The 16,400-nt window shown below is 37.4% G+C and overlaps 1 protein-coding gene and 1 non-coding gene across 3 annotated transcripts in view; one reads left to right on the forward strand and one right to left on the reverse strand.

Annotated features, from left to right (window-relative positions):
- STAG2 (stromal antigen 2) overlaps positions 1–16,400 on the forward strand; it is a 3,222,550-nt gene that overhangs the window by 2,423,674 nt on the left and 782,476 nt on the right. The gene's annotated exons all lie outside the window — the stretch shown is intronic.
- LOC122790224 lies at positions 9,640–9,805 on the reverse strand. The gene has a single exon (XR_006362973.1). It is a non-coding gene; the product is annotated as a U1 spliceosomal RNA (small nuclear RNA).

Genomic DNA, 16,400 nt, shown 5'->3' on the forward strand with positions numbered 1-16,400 from the left:
ATCTATGAACTGAGGCATCAAAAGCTTCCTTCAAGACCTAGAGCCCATTCAACTAGAGCCTTAGCTACGTCTGTAGCCTTTCAGGACAGGTTGCCCTTAGATTCAATTTGTGCGGCAGCCACATGGGCCTCTCCCCATACCTTTATTTCTCATTACAAATTGGACATGGCCTCCAGAAGCCGAGCTAACTTTGGTTCCACAGTCCTCAAGAGTCTGTTCCAACGAGCCACCCAGGGTTAAGGTGCTGGGGACGCGGTCCCATCCAGCAAGAATGAAGGCGAGATTGACAACTTAACATTGAGAAGTTATGTACCTACCATAATGTTCCATGTTAGTTGTCTTCTTCTCGCCTTCTTTCTTGCTTCCCGCCCTCCAACCCCCTAGCCTGGACAAACCGTTAGGATCCTAAGGAGCCTTGTCTTTCTCCCACTATGGTCTCCAGTGGTTATCCTTTTTTTGGGATGGCTATCTACATGGGTATGCCATTCTCTCCTTTGTTCTAGGGGCAAAAACTGCTATAGTGTTGGCTATCAAACGAGATCTGGGTAGTTAGCGCCTAGCATTGTGGGATACAGGGTTACCTCGAGCTGGTAAAAATAGCTCTCGAGCTTTGGCATAAGCCGAGTCGGAGCTGAGGATTGGCTCCGAACCCATCCAGCAAGAAAGAATGCGAAAAGACGACAACTAACATGGAACGTTATGGTAGGTACATAACTTCTCATTTTCATCTAATGGCAGGTTTAATTGTAATTGTATAAAAATAGTGACAAGCACCACAATGTTCTGTAAAGACTTTAACAATACGCTAGTAAAAAAATATTTTCACCTCTCAAGGCTTCAGGCAGAAAACTGCACGTAGGTTTCAGTATGGTTTAAATAGAATCAATTCATATGTGACTTTCATTAAATACAAATAAAGGTATATATCATATAAAAACAATATCAAACAATAACTGACATAAAAATAATTATAATTTATTTCTTATCTCCTTCAGAAGTAGTTTTAAGCTAAAATAATCATTTAGTCCCAGGTATTGGTAAGCCTGAAAACATAATATCCATTTATCCTCTGACAGTTCTGTGTAATTAGATAAGTCACACCCTCTAATAGATTTATTAATGTTTTGTAAAATAAGGAAATTAAATGCATGTGTATCTGTGCTTTTTATGTGTCGATACAGTGCATTAGTTTCTAACTTTCTTCTAATTTATGAAATATGTTCACATATTCTATCCTTTAGTTTCCTGTTACTCTTGCCTATATAAAATGCAATACATTCATAGCATTTAGCCATATATATTATATCTGTAGTACTGCAAGTACCATAGCTTCTTAAATTAAATATTTTTGATGTTACAGTATGAATAAAACTTGTCCCTGTATAAATATATTTACAAAAGCAATTATAACATTTTTGTGTGCCCTTTTTACTTAATGCACTGTATAGGTTATGATGCTGTTCCTTGTAGTATAACTGTTTCAAATTAGTTTGATTTTTATACCCAAAGGATAGATGTTCCAGAGATATATTCTTAAAGGCTGGTACATCTTTTATCATCTTTGAATGTTTCTTTATGATATTCTGTATCTTATTGGTATTTACACCATATGGGTAACTAAAAGTGCTAATTTTATGTGTAGTTCTTTTAACTTGAGATCTGTTGTTATACAGTTGGGCATGAACTCCTGAAAAAAATAGGATACATATTACTATCAATTTCTTGCTTTAAATCTGTAGTTAGTTTAGTAACCATATTTTCTGTATATCCCCCCTATCTAAAAAAAATCTACAGTAATACCATGTAATTGTGCATCCATTAAATCTTTATTAGTATTTAAACGAGTAATACGTTTTGTTTGATTTTTAACTATGTTTGTAAAAATATGTGGAGGGTACATACTACCTCTGAAACCTCAGTTATGCTACATCGAACAGCATCATAATATATATAGTGCATTAAGTAAAAAGGGCACACAAAAAAAATGTTAAATTTCCTTTTTTGTAAATATATTTATACAGAGACAAGTTCTATTTATCCTGTAACATCAAAATATTTTATTTAAGAAGTTATGGTACTTGTAGTACTACAAATATATGATATATATACATATATATATATATATATATATATATATATATATATATATATATATATATATATGTGTATATATATATATATATATATGTATATATATATATATATATATATATATATATGTATGTATATGTAGCTTGATGCTCTCGATGTATTGCATTTTATATAGGCAAGAGCAACAGGAAACTAAAGGATAGAATATGTGAACATCTTTCAGAAATTAGAAGAAAGTTAGAAACTAATGCACTGTATCGACATATAAAAAGCACAGATGATGCACATACATTTAATTTCCTTATTTTACAAAACATTAATAAATCTATTAGAGGGTGTGACTTATCTAATTACACAGAATTGTTAAAGAATAAATGGATATTACGTTTTAAGGCTTGTCAATACCTGTGACTAAATTATTATTTTAGCGTAAAACCACTTCTGAAGGACACAAGAAATAAATTACAACTATTTTTGTCTGTTATTGTTTTGTATTGTTTTTATATGATGTATACCTTTAATTGTATTTAATGAAAGTCACATGATGTGAATTGATTCTATTTAAACCATGCTGAAACCTATGTGCAGTTTTCTGCCTGAAGAAGCCTTGAGAAGTGAAAATATTTTTTACTAGGGTATTGTTAGTAAATTAAGTCTTTACAGAACATTGTGGTGCTTTAATCGCTATGTTTATACAATTTGGACTTTTTTGGGGTGACACTTGCTTTATCTACATGGTAAGAGCTGTTTTTGTTGTGTATTGCTGTTTTTTGGGCTTCTACCCATGAACACGATGTCTCAGATACCTACTACTAGTGGTTTGCAACGTAAAACTGTTAACTTGAATAGTTTACTTGATGTGGCTTTCAGCCCTCTGAATTCAGAATTTCTGGGACAGAATTTGGAGAATGTATCCTTCTCTATGACAAATGACAAATTGTTGTAGGACTTTCAATCGAAAATGCAGTTTTTCAAACCCCTACAATGGCAACGACTTGTTTGAAGTTTATATTAAATATAAAATTGTCCCAAGAGTGTTACGTATATTTAATATGCCTAACTACCATGATAAATATCCTGTACTATTGCAACGTTGGCAACAAATAAACCTTAAAGCCTCTGTTGAATATATGGTACTTATGAATGATTTATTCAGTCCAGTAGAGCAGCAACTCAGACATAAACTGCTTACTGAGTTTGCTGACCTAGTAAATAAAACTGAACAGAACAGTCATTCTACTCTCTTAACTAATATGCTGGATCTCATTACAGCATATGAGAAGACCTCGATTGAGTGTAAAAAATGAAAATTAGAAGGGGCATGAATGACTTTTAGGCAATGTTTTTAACATTGCCTGAACTACAGCATATTAAGAACAATATAGGGGTTTCACAAGTGAGGAAGTAGTTTGGAACCAATCTGCTTCAAGATCTACTGATGCTGTAATCAATTCACCCAATCAGCAAAAACGCCTAATCCATGTGGGCGTGACTATACGAACTGAATCTTTAGAGACGCTGTCTGCAGCTGAGCGTCCAATGGCTGAGTCTATAGTGTATATAACTACCACATTAAATGCAGAGAAAACTTTATAGTCATCCAGCGAATACAATTGTGGATTCTGACCTAGTTACAGCTTTGGACCCTTTAGATGCACCTGTCCTTCTCAACAAACCGTACCCTTTACCCAGAGAGAAACGGAATTATCACAGCAGGAGCCGCAGCCACACCAGGAATACAGGACACAGGATGACTACTCAGAGTCAGAAGAGGTTTTGAATGGTATTGTTTATAACCTTTCGGATTATTTATTAACTGAAAAAGTGCAACAACTTTTAAATAAAGGCTTGACTTTTATTCCATGGCATTTGGCGGAAATTTCACATGTAATGAGTTTTAAGCTATTTGTACGTAATTTGAATCTGAAACTAATATATGGAATGAATCAGCCAGATTTGGGTAATTCTTATTCAACTGTAAGTAGAAAAGATACTTTTATTCCTGTTAATAATCCATTAATTGCTGCATTTGAGGAAGTAGTCATAAATGAAATATATGATCTGTTACTTTGTAATAATGCTAATAATCGCTTATAGCTAATAATATAGTAATTAAACTAGCGGACAAGGGAGGGGGGAGTAGTTGCTTTGAATCTGTTGGATTACGTAACTGGTATGATGGCACTGTTGAATACTGAAGATTACATAATTTTGAACAGTAATGAAGTAAATAACATTATTCAAAATGTAAAGGCATGTGTATATGATATGCATTTAAACAATCAGATTTCTTTAGACGTTTTGCAATATTTTTATGTCATGTATTTAAAAATTCCTTTAATTTATGGTATTCCCAAAAACATAAATCCCTTACTACCCCCCCCAATGCGACCTATTGTTTCTGAATCAGGCTGGATCACTGAGCTTCTATCTAAATATGTAGAATTACAACTGAAAAAGGCTCTAAGTTTTTCTACTACTGTTGTAAAAGATGCACCTGATTTTTTTAGAACAATTATACATTTGGTCTAATTAACATATTTCCAACTGCTGTTTTGTTACCTTGGATGTGGATAGTCTTTTTTTACATCTATTCCAAATGATGTTGGAATTTATTATTTAAGGGACTATATTACATCTTTGTCAATATTTAATTCTACTGAAACAGAAGCTATTTGTGCTCTGATAGATTTAATTTTGAATAATGTTTTTCTATTTCAGAATGTGATATATAAACAATGTAAAGGGGTAGCCATGGTTCCACCCATGGCTAGCAGTTATGCTAATTTAGTTTTTAATTGGGAAATTCAATATGTATTAGTGTAAATAAATTTAGTAACCGTATTTTTTTATGAAAGGTTTGTTGATTACCTTTTTCTTATTTGGGCTGCATCAGTTTCAGCATTTGGTGAATTTAACTATTTACATTCTACCAGTACATTTTACGGTTTTAATTCAACAGTAATTATACAAATATAGAATTTCTTGATATTAAAATTTTTAAACAATTAGATGGGACAATTGGGTGATGTGCAAAGCTTTAGTAACTACAGAGGGATTAAATTGATCAGCACAGCATGACGTTATGGGAAAGAGTAGTGGAAGCTAGGTTAAGAAGGGAGGTGATGATTAGTGATCAGCAGTATGGTTTCATGCCAGGAAAGAGCATTACAGATGCGATGCTTGCTCTGAGTGTGTTGCTGGAAAAGTACAGAGAAGGTCAGAAGGAGATGCATTGTGTCGTTGTGGATTTAAAGAAAGCATATGACAGGGTGCCTAGAGAGGAGTTGTGGTATTGTATGAGGAAGTCGGGAGTGTCAGAAGTATGTAAGAGTGGTACAGGATATGTACGAGGGTAGTGTGACAGCTGTGAGGTCTGCGGTGGGAGTGACGGATGAGTTTAAGGTGGAGGTGGGATTACATCAAGGATCAGCTTTGAGCCCTTTCTTATTTACAATGATGATGGACAGGTTGACAGACGAGATCAGACAGGAGTCCCCATGGACTATGATGTTTGCAGATGACATTGTGATCTGTAGTGAGAGTGGGGAACAGGTGGAGGAGACCCTGGAGAGGTGGAGATAGGCTCTAGAGATAAGAGGAATGAAGGTCAGCAGGATATATGTATGTGAATGAGAGAGAGGATAGAGGAATGGTGAGGATGCAGGGAGTAGAGGTGGTGAAGGTGGATGAGTTTAAATACTTGGGATCAACAGTTCAGAGTAATGTTGAGTGTGGAAGAGAGGTGAAGAAGAGAGTACAGGCAGGCTGGAGTGGGTGGAGAAGAGTGTCAGGAGTGATTTGTGACAGACTAGTAGATGTGGCAGAGGTGAAGATGTTAAGATTTGCACTGGGTGTGACGAGGATGGACAGGATTAGGAATAAGTATATTAGAGGGTCAGCCCAGGTTGGAAGGTTTGGAGACAAAGCCAGAGAGGCAAGATTACGTTGGTTTGGACATGTGCTGAGGAGGGATGCAGATTATATTGGGAAAAAGATGCGAAGGATAAAGCTGCCAGGTAACAGGAAAAGAGGAAGGCCTAAGATAAGGTTTATGGATGTGGTGAGAGAGGACATGCAGGTGGTTGGTGTGACAGCGCAAGATGCAGAGGACAGGAAGAAATGGAAACAGTTGATCTGCTGTGGTGACCCATAACGGGAACATCCAAAAGAAGAAGATGGGACAATTTGTACTACTTTAAGAAACCTGTGAAGAAAAATACTAATCTCCACAGAGGTAGTATGCACCCTCCACATATTTTTACAAACATAGTTAAAAATCAAAGTAAATGTGTTATTCGTTTAAATACTAATAAAGATTTAATGGATGCACAATTACATGGTATTACTGTATATTTTTTTTAGATAGGGGATATACAGAAAATATGGTTACTAAACTAACTACAGATTTAAAGCAAGAAATTGATAGTAATATGTATCCTATTTTTTCAGGAATTCATGCCCAGCAGTATAAGAATAGATCTCAAGTTAAAAGAACTACAGATAAAATTAGTACTTTTAGATGCATTTTGCCATATGATGTAAACACCAGTAAGATGCAGAATATAAAGAAACATTGGAAGATGATACATGTACCAGCCTTTAAGGATATATTTCTGGAACATCTGTTCTTTGAGTATAAAAATCAGACTAATTTGAAACATCAATTATGCTACAAAGAACAGCATCATCATGTACATAGTGCATAAAGTAAAAAGGGCACACAAAAATGTTATAATTGCCTTTTTTGTAAATATATTTATACAGGGACAAGTTTTTTATTCATCCTGTAACATCAAAAATATTTTATTTAAGAAGCTATTGTAATTGCAATACTACAGATAAGATAAATATGGCTAGATGCTCTCGATGTTATTGCATTTTATATAGGCAAGAGTAACAGGAAACTAAAGGATAGAATATGTGAAAATCTTTCATAAATTAGAAGAAAGTTAGAAACTAATGCACTGTATCGACACATAAAAAGCACAGATGATGCACATAAATTTAATTTTCTTATTTTACAAAAAAAATAAATCTCTTAGAGGGGATGACTTATCTAATTACACAGAATTGTCAGAGAATAAATGGATATATTTTAAGGCTTACACATACCCAGGACTAAATGATTATTTTAGCTTAAAACCCCTTCTGAAGGAGATGAGAAATAAATTATAATTATTTTTATGTCAGTTATTGTTTTATATTGTTTTTGTATGATTTATATCTTTAATTGTATTTAATGAAAGTCCCATGATATGAATTGATTCTATTTAAACCATGTTGAAACCTATGTGCCGTTTTCTGCCTGAAGAAGCCTTGAGAGGTGAAAGTATTTTTTACTAGCGTATTGTTAAATTCTTTACAGAACATCGTGGTACTTGGGTCACTATTTTTATAGAATTTGGACTTTTTTGGGGGGGTGGGGGTGACACGTGCTTTATCTACGTGGTAAGAGCTTTTTTTTTTTTTTTTTTTGTTAGGTTTAATTGTAATTCCAGAAGTATAGTATACCTGGCCAAGTGTAAAGTTTGTCCTGTCTTCTATATTGGAAAGACGGATAGAAGACTCCAGGATAGGTTGTACGAACACGTATATGCGATTAAAAACAAGAAGGTAGAAAATGCCCTAGCAAGATGCATAACCAACCACCCGGACCATGTTTTTGTTTTTAAAGTTATAGAACAAGTCAACGGCTCCATTAGGGGTGGCCCGATTACGTTATGGTTGGAAAGGTGCAAACTCATGGTAACTCCGGTGTAATGCCTTTAGATACCCAGGTATTATTGATGTCTGCTCCATAGCCTGCATCTTGAAGCTAAGGAGTTTACTTACATAAGAATTTCTGATACATGTAGCACATGCATCATATTTTAAATGATTTTCCCATGTTATCTTTTATGTAATACATTATTTGTAGGCTTACAGACTTTTAGAGTTTGTTTACTTATTTATATACACATTTCATATTTGTATAAATGTATGTAATATATGTAGTGTTTACAGGATAAGCTTTTTATTATATGTACTTTCTGGCATATTTTAGATATGGTTAGAGAAATTTATTGTTGCTATTTCCTTGTATCATTTTAAAAGAAAATTTTAAAAAGTTTAGTATTGATCATGTGACTTTTGGCAGATGTGGTTACCTGTTAGTGGAAGGTATTTAGGTGACATTGTTCATACTGTTTTTTTGTCTGAATAAGTACAGGCATTGACCTGTATGAAAGCGCTAACCTTACTTCATTAAACTACTGCATTCAGTGGCAGATCCAAGAATTTGCAAAAGGGGAGGGGGTGCAGTCTGGTCAGTTGAGTACCGGGGTGAGACTGAGAAGTGGGACACTGGGTTTGGTGGTTGTGGAAAGATTACCTTAAAAAGGTCTGACGTGTGGAAAGACAGCAGTATACATTCAGTTCCAGATGATGTTGCTCTGGATGTGGTAGTAGAAACAGGTGTTTTCCTATACAGCACACAGTACACGTACAGATAGTGCAAGTATTTTCAATGCTTCCCTGGAAGAGATGATTGGTTACCTATACCAAGCCACAATCTCCTTCCATGGCATAGTGGGCATATGCACTGTTATGAACATGGAAAGAATCCCACTGAAGGTGAAAACATGGAGAAATATTTAGTTTTTTTAAATTTAAATGATGACTTGTATGGAAACAGAGAAGTTCAGTTAAGTGTAAGTATCACAGTAAGCAAGGAAGTAGATGTCATGTAAAAATCACAAAAAGCAAATAGTGTAGTCACGAGCAGTTTCTAAAAATATTGTAACCACTGCAGCATTTTAGAAAGGATTGCAAGTCAAAACCAACTTTGTTATGCAAGATATAAACTACAGGCACAGGTGTTTGCATAAATTAGTAAAAGCTATATTTAAATGATGTACCAAGTAACTAAACTGCTAAAACTTTCCTAAGCAGACCATAATGTTTTTGGACAGTTTACTGCGCTTGCAATGATTTTAAGTTCAGTTAATTTTTATTAGGAAGTCTTTTAATAACAAAAGTCCTACTGTACCTTGTCTGTTATTTCAACAAGTTCTAGACTAGGTGTGAAAGGGGGAGGCGATGCCTCTCTCCAGTTCAGAAATGTCAGTACTGGCGCTGTTCTTTCTCAAATCAAAGTCCATTGAAAGTAAATAAAAGGAAAGGAAAAAGCCTGTTTTGAGAGGAGAAAGATGGAAAGTAAAGGAAGAAGCGTGTTTCAAGAAAGAGTACGAGAGAAAGAGAAAAACAGGAAAGGAAGAGGCATGATTTGGGAGATAGTTCAAGAGAGAAAGACTGAAAAGTGTGTTTCAAGAGAGAGGAGTTTCAGATAGAAAGATGGAAAAGAAAGCAGCAAGAGTGTTTATAGTGACAAAGACAGAAAAGAAGTGCATCTAGAGAAAAAGTATTGTAAATAAGATTACTATGAGAGTAAATGGTTGTTTCTCAGTTAGGACTTTGGGAATTGCATGTATAGCAATGGTTGGAAATGTACAGGAGTGTGAGCTAGGCATGCTAGAAGAAAAACAAATCTGTCTGTTAGCTTAAGTTTAGGGAACTACATGATGGTAGTCCACCACTACCATAAATTATGCAATTGGGTTTCCCACATTTGGGGAAATCATAGGAGTCAACCCAACTAAATGTTCAATGACTCTGGCAACAGAAGTAGAAAGGGCTGTCACCAAGCTTAAGGAGCCTATAACAAGGAAGGTAACGAGATCCTGTAGAGGTATTAGAATATTTCAAAAATTTTTATGAAAGTCTGTTGAAATATGGAAGTCAAGAAAAGATAAAAATGGAATTGTTTATGGAAGAAATAAATATGCCAATGTTAGAAGCAGATGAGGCTCAATTACTAACAGGATAGGAGGAGATGAGATTAAAATGGTGATGTATAACCATTCTACAGGAAAGTCCCCAGGAACAGTTGGTATTCCTGGGGAAGTTTGGAAGTTAAGAGGGGAAAAAATGTTAAAGATCTGGAGGGTTTTGTTTAACAGTATTTTAAGAGGAGGAAAACTACCAACATCCTGGAAGAAAGCAGTGGTAGTTGTAATACCTAAATCGGGTAAAGATCCATCAGAACCAGCTTCATACATCCTCATTTCAATACCAAACCATGACAATGAAGTGTTTGTCTATAATGGCTAAAGGAATGGCAAAAATGATGCCAGAATTGATAGATATGGATTGATGTGGTTTTGTGGAGGGGAGGCAAACATTTGACATTAACAGAACATTGATGATCCAGTGGGAAGCAGAATGCAACAAAATACCACTGTTGTTGGTGAGTCTTTCTGCAGAGAAAGCATTCCACAGAGTATGCTGGGACTTTGAGCAGGGCAATGGAATCATTTGCATTTAGGTTGATTAGAAGTATATATGAGGGATTGGAGGTGAATATTAAAGTGGGTGGGGTCATCTCTGATAATTTCTGCTTGAAGAGAAGAACACTGCAGGGGTGACCTCTTTCCCCTTTATTTGCATTATATTTAGAATCACTGACAAAGAAAATAAAGGACTCAGAAATTAAAGGATGGTAATTCGCATGGTTTGTCAAGAAAAGCCGCCTCTATTTTCAGGTGATATTATTTTATATCTAACAAAACCAGAAAGGGACATTATAGTGTTGTGCAGCATTTTGAGAGGGTTTTGCATCTTTTCAGGATACAAAATTAATTAAACTAAAACAAAGGCAATAACAGTAAATTAAGTGCCCATAACTAGAATTGGTTCAGCAATATCCACACTTAAGGGGACATGATAAAGTTAAGCATTTAGGAGTAATAGTTAAGCATTTAGGAGTATGGATAAGAGTCTGGTTTGGCAGCGAAGGATATGTTTGAAGAGAATAACAAAATATAAAAACTGAGAAAGTCAAAGCTCTGTGATATGGATAGTAAGATGCATAGGTTCATAGGTTGGTACTAGGCTGTCGGCCCTAAGGCCTATACAAGCCTAGCCATAACAATTCCCTGGAAATTTCTTCCCACAATATTTACTTCTCTGGGCCCCTGTCTAGCAGGGTGACTGACAAGATCCCCGGGGTGAATTTCCCATCTTCCATCCAATCATCAAGGTTCCTTTTGAAGAGGGCCAATGAGGCGCTCTGCTTGACATGTATGGGCAGTCTATTCCAGAGTATGGGGAGTCTCTGGGTCAGGAACCTATCCCTCCAGCATGTTTTGTTCATTGTGATGATAAGGTTTAGATCCCTGGAGCGTGTGGCTCTGAGGGATTGGGATTTCTTTAAGTGGAGCATGTCCAACAGCTCATGGTTTGACATGACCTTGTATGTTAAGCAGAGATCGCCTCTGAGTAGACTATATGCCACAGAGTATAGCTGGAGTTTTTTTTAGACTGTCAGCATATGGCATCTGCTTTAGGCCTGTGATTCTTTTAGTGAGGTATTTCTGTGGCCTTTCCAGCTGTTGCAGATGTCTTGTGAGGTACATGCCAAATTAATGAGGGATGAGTACAGTGGGACAATTACCTCTTTTTTTCTGAATGAAAAGCCCTTAGTGATGAGGTGTGCCACATAGAAGGATTTCCTGACTGTTGTGGTGATGTGGTTATCGAAAGTGAGACCACTGTCCACTTGTGTCCCTAAGTCTCTCATCACACTTTCAATGTTTAGTGTCCTGCCACCTATGTGGTAGTTCATGGGTACATGTTTTTTTCCAAAGGGGATAACTATACATTTCTTGGCATTAAGCTTGAGCCCATGGCTCTGGCACCAGGCATCTTTTTCTGTAAGTCCCTTTTGTAGAATATCCACATCATTTGGGGATTCAATAATGGCTCCCAGTTTGCAGTCATCTGCAAACTTTGTTAGCCAGAGTCCCTTAGTGTTGGCCTGTACTTCAGAGAAGTAGATGCCAAACAAGAGTGGTCCCAGGACTGAACCCTGAGGTACTCCACTTGTCACTTGTCTGGAGCTGGATTTGGAGTCGGCTACTTTCAGTCTGGGTTCTGTCAGTAAGCCAGTTGGCAACCCATCAAATGACATAGGGATTTATGCCCAGCTTAGTAAGTTTATCTATGATTCCAGAGTGGGGGATGGTGTCGAAGGCCTTGGCGAGGTCCAGATAGGACATGTGGACCGCCTTACCCTCGTCCACAGCTCTGGAGACCGATTCGAAGAAGTCAGTCAGATTCAGGAGACAAGATCGGCCCTTCACAAACCCAAACTGGGTGGGGTCCAGTGTTTGAAGATTGCCAATGTCGTTGCTTATAAGTTCCATGATAGTGCGTTCCATGCCCTTGCAGATCAGGCTTGTCAGACTGATGGGATGGTAGTTCCTGGGATCCAAGGCAGATCCTCCCTTGTGGAGCGGGATAACTGTAGCTGTGCACCACTCAGTGGGCACGAAGCCTGAGGTTGAGGCTATGATTAAACATGACACTTAGGTGGGGTGCCAGTTCATTTTGTAGTTCATGTAGTACACAGCCTTGGGATGTCATCTGGTCCCATGGATGCTGTATTCTTAACTTTGGAGAGGGCTGTTTCTACCTGTGTGGCTGTGATTATCGGAATTTGGCAATCTTTTGGTATTGAGATGGGCCCTTTAGGGGGTGAGAGGGGGGGTGAAGTTGGCAGTAAATCGATCTGCCAGGATATTGGCAATATCCTTGGGATCAGTATATTTAATGCCATTCTGTTGTAGCTCAGAGCAGATCTGAGCATTGCCATTTAGATTCTTGACATAACTATAGAATGCCTTGTGGTTGTCTTTGGAATCTTTGGCAATTTTATTTTCGTAACTAGCTTTTGAGGATTTTATGAGGGATCTCCGCTTCTTACTGAGGCTGGTGAGGGAGTTTTTTGCATCCTGGGATTTTCCTCTCTTCTGCAACAGTTTCTTCCTTCTGTTGTATAGTTTGTTTATAGCAGGGGACCACCAGATTGGCTTCTTTTTTTTTTGAGAAAAGCATCTTGGTTCTATTTGGGATGGCACGGTTCATGCATGAGTGGATGTGCTCGTACAGTGCCTTAGTGTAGGATTCTGCAGTCGAACTTCCAGATTCCGTCTGCGTGGGTGTTGTGAAGTCACTTCTGACTTCAGTAGCATGAAGTTGGCTTTGGAGAAGTTTTTTAAGAAGGTTTCGTTACTGGGGGGGGGGGGATGTGGACGATGGGACCTGACCAATGAGGGGGTGACCACTGGTGTGGAGCATCTATCTCCCATGTTGGTAATGACCAGGTCTAGGATATTGGAGCCCCTGTTGGGACAATGGATTAGTTGATCCAGGGCATTGGAATTTATGAATTCCAAGAACCGTTGGGAAAAGGAGTTGGTACCCGAGTAGTTTTCCCAATTAATGGCAGTGTAGTTGAAATCACCCAGTATTAGGGTGTTAGGTTGTATCTTAATATTTTCCAGTATGTTTAGGAAGGTGTCGTGAGAATCTTGGGGTATGGTGGGGGATCTGTAGCAAGCTAAAATTTGGATTGCAGTCTTACCTAGTGTTGCACCTGGAGAATTTCAAATGCATTGTGTTGGGCAACTAGCCTGGAGAGGTGTGAATATCCTTGGTGAATATGGTCACTCCTCCACCTTTAGTGTTTCGGTCTTGGTTTTGTGGCCGAAAAGTGTGATAAGAATTGTAGCCTGGTATTGCAGGGGTGCTCTCTGGAGCCTTGAACCAGGTCTCAGTCACTGCACAGATACTTATGTTCTCCATTTTTAGGAGTGCCTCGAGAGAGTGCATTTTGAGGTTTAGACTTCTAGCTTTGAGTAGCATTACCTTCAAATTTTGCATACTTGTATCTGTTACCGTGGTGGTTTTATCCTTTGAACCTTGCCTAAAAAGGCACTATAGGGGTGGTAAGAGCTTTAGCCAGTAACCTGAATCCCAGGGGTGACAGGTGCTGACCATCTCTGGCAAAGCATCGTGGTTTGTCGATCATGTCTTCCCAGGCAGACAAATGCTGGATCCCCTTTGAATGACACCAGAAGCTTAGCCAATTGTTGAAGTCAATCATTTTGTCCTTATACTGTGATATAATTCTGGGCGAAGGCGGGATGCTACTCAGGGCTAGGGTCATACCTGCCTGGGTTACATGATCCAAGAGCTCTTCCATGTCTCTCTTCATGTAGTCCAGGGAGGTACGTCTCAAGTCATTCACTCCAGCATGGACAATGACAGAGTCATATTTGTACTTGTGGAGTGACTTGAGTGCATGTGTTATGTGGCGGATCCTGGCACCCACCAGACAGCTGACTAATTTTCTCCTTGTTCAGCCTGGTGAGTGGGACATCAGTGTGCCTGACTATAGAGTCACCTATGACTAAAGTGTTGGGTACATTGTCTTGCTTTAGGTGCTGTTGTTGGGTGGCACACTGGTGTTTAGTCCCTTTAGTCGTATATGCAGGCCAGGCATATTTTTATCAACCAGAGGAGAGAAGTTGTGGATAGCAATTAGCAGAGAGATGAAGGATTTTATTTGGAAGGGGATGATGGCAAGAGTTAAATGGAATAAAATGATTCTTCCAATAGAACAAGGCAGGTTGGGATTACCCGATTTAAAGGGGTATTTCAGAGCTACACAGTTAAGACTGCTATACATAGCACAAGGAGAAACCTGTAATTCAAAGTGGATGATGATGAAATGGGTGGAAGCTCAAAAAAGAGAGAGAGACTGGTATTTTGGATGCAGACCTTTAAGGAGAACAACAATCACACAGAATGCTATATTCATAAAGTAGAGGAAAGTATTCTAAGAACTTAGCCAAGACCAGAAAGGAGGTTATGCCGATAGGGATGACTGCAACTAGGGATGTAGAGAATAGGCAAGAGGGTGGCTGGAATTTATTGGAGAAAACTGGCAAAGGAACCAATGTATTGGGAGCAAATAACTAGGAAAAGGTAATAGCATGGGAAAATGCCAAGAATTTGCACTGCAGGTTAGAGATCGCCTTCCATATCAAGGATCAATATTAGAGTATAGGCAAAGAGAAAGAAACAGGGTGTCCTAAACAAAAGACAAGCACTGGTAGAGTTTTTAGTAGAATCTGGAACAGAGGCTGCCATTAAAAAGAATAATTAATAGAACATATAAAATATTGCATGATAACTATAAGAATCCATCAGAAGAGGTTAGAAAGGATTGGGAAGAGACTGGATAAGCAATTCACAAAGAAACAATGGGAGGATATATGTATGTCTCCCAGATATGCAACAAAATCTAAAAGATTTAGGATTTTTGCTTGGAAATGTTTACATCAATATTTTTATACCCCAAGTAGACTCAAGAGAATTTTTCCTCAGACAGCAAATGTTGGAGGTGTGAAGTGGAAGAAAGAGGTAATTGGGAACATATTTTCTGGGACTGCAATGAGTTTGCAGACATGAATGACTCCCTGCCGGCTGTACTGTCTGAGATGCTGGGAAGGCAGATTGGTATGATGAGGGGAAGCTGATTTTCCTGAGCTGTGATACAGAATCGAAACTGCCTAAACTTGGTAAGGCCTTGCCGAGTCCAATTATGGTGGCTGCCAAAAACTTGCAAGTAGGATTGTGCTGGTGTGGTTTTTCATTTATATAGATGTATGATTGACTACATCATTAAGTGGTGGTTTATTAAATAGGTTTCTTGTCTAAAAAAAAAGAAAAGGCAGGAACTGAATGATTTATGTAATGTTTAGGGTATATGATATATAGCAATATATGTGAAGTATGATGTTTGTAAATGTAAACTTGTTAATCAATTTGATTAAATGTAAATTTGCCTATGTCACAAGATGTTAAAAAAAAACTGTTGGAAGTTCCTGAAATGCTACACATCATATTAGCAAAGCAAATGATTGAAAATAGCAGTGGAAAATTCTGAAAACAATTCAAAACTTGAGAATCACTCAAACATTTCTGTAAGCATACACATCTGATTTCCCATTCCTTAAGCCAGTGATTTTATGAAAATATGTGCCTTATTTATTTTGCAGTTAGTTGGTAATGACACCAACTTTGAACTTCTGGGAAAATAAAACTCTGACAGCTGTTAAAAAAAAAAAATCTGAAAATTCACAATGGAATGACACTACAGTAAAAAAAATCATGTCTAAAGGAAAACATATTTCCTCCACATAGTATTTAAAGCAATAACCATTTTAAAATGAATACTAAAGAAACATAGTAACAGCATGTTTGTCAAAAGTCATGTTGACAGTAAAGTTCATTAGACACTTGAGAGCGGTACCTAAAGTTACACTTCTCCCCTACAATATCTCTGCCAGGGATTGCTAAATATGAGGTTGCAGTGGATCACCCAAGCAAACTGAAATGTTAAGAAAAAAATGCAGTAGTGT

Source organism: Protopterus annectens, chromosome 15.part0, assembly GCF_019279795.1.
Source record: "Protopterus annectens isolate FY-2018-M chromosome 15.part0, PAN1.0, whole genome shotgun sequence".
Lineage (NCBI taxonomy): Eukaryota > Metazoa > Chordata > Ceratodontiformes > Protopteridae > Protopterus > Protopterus annectens.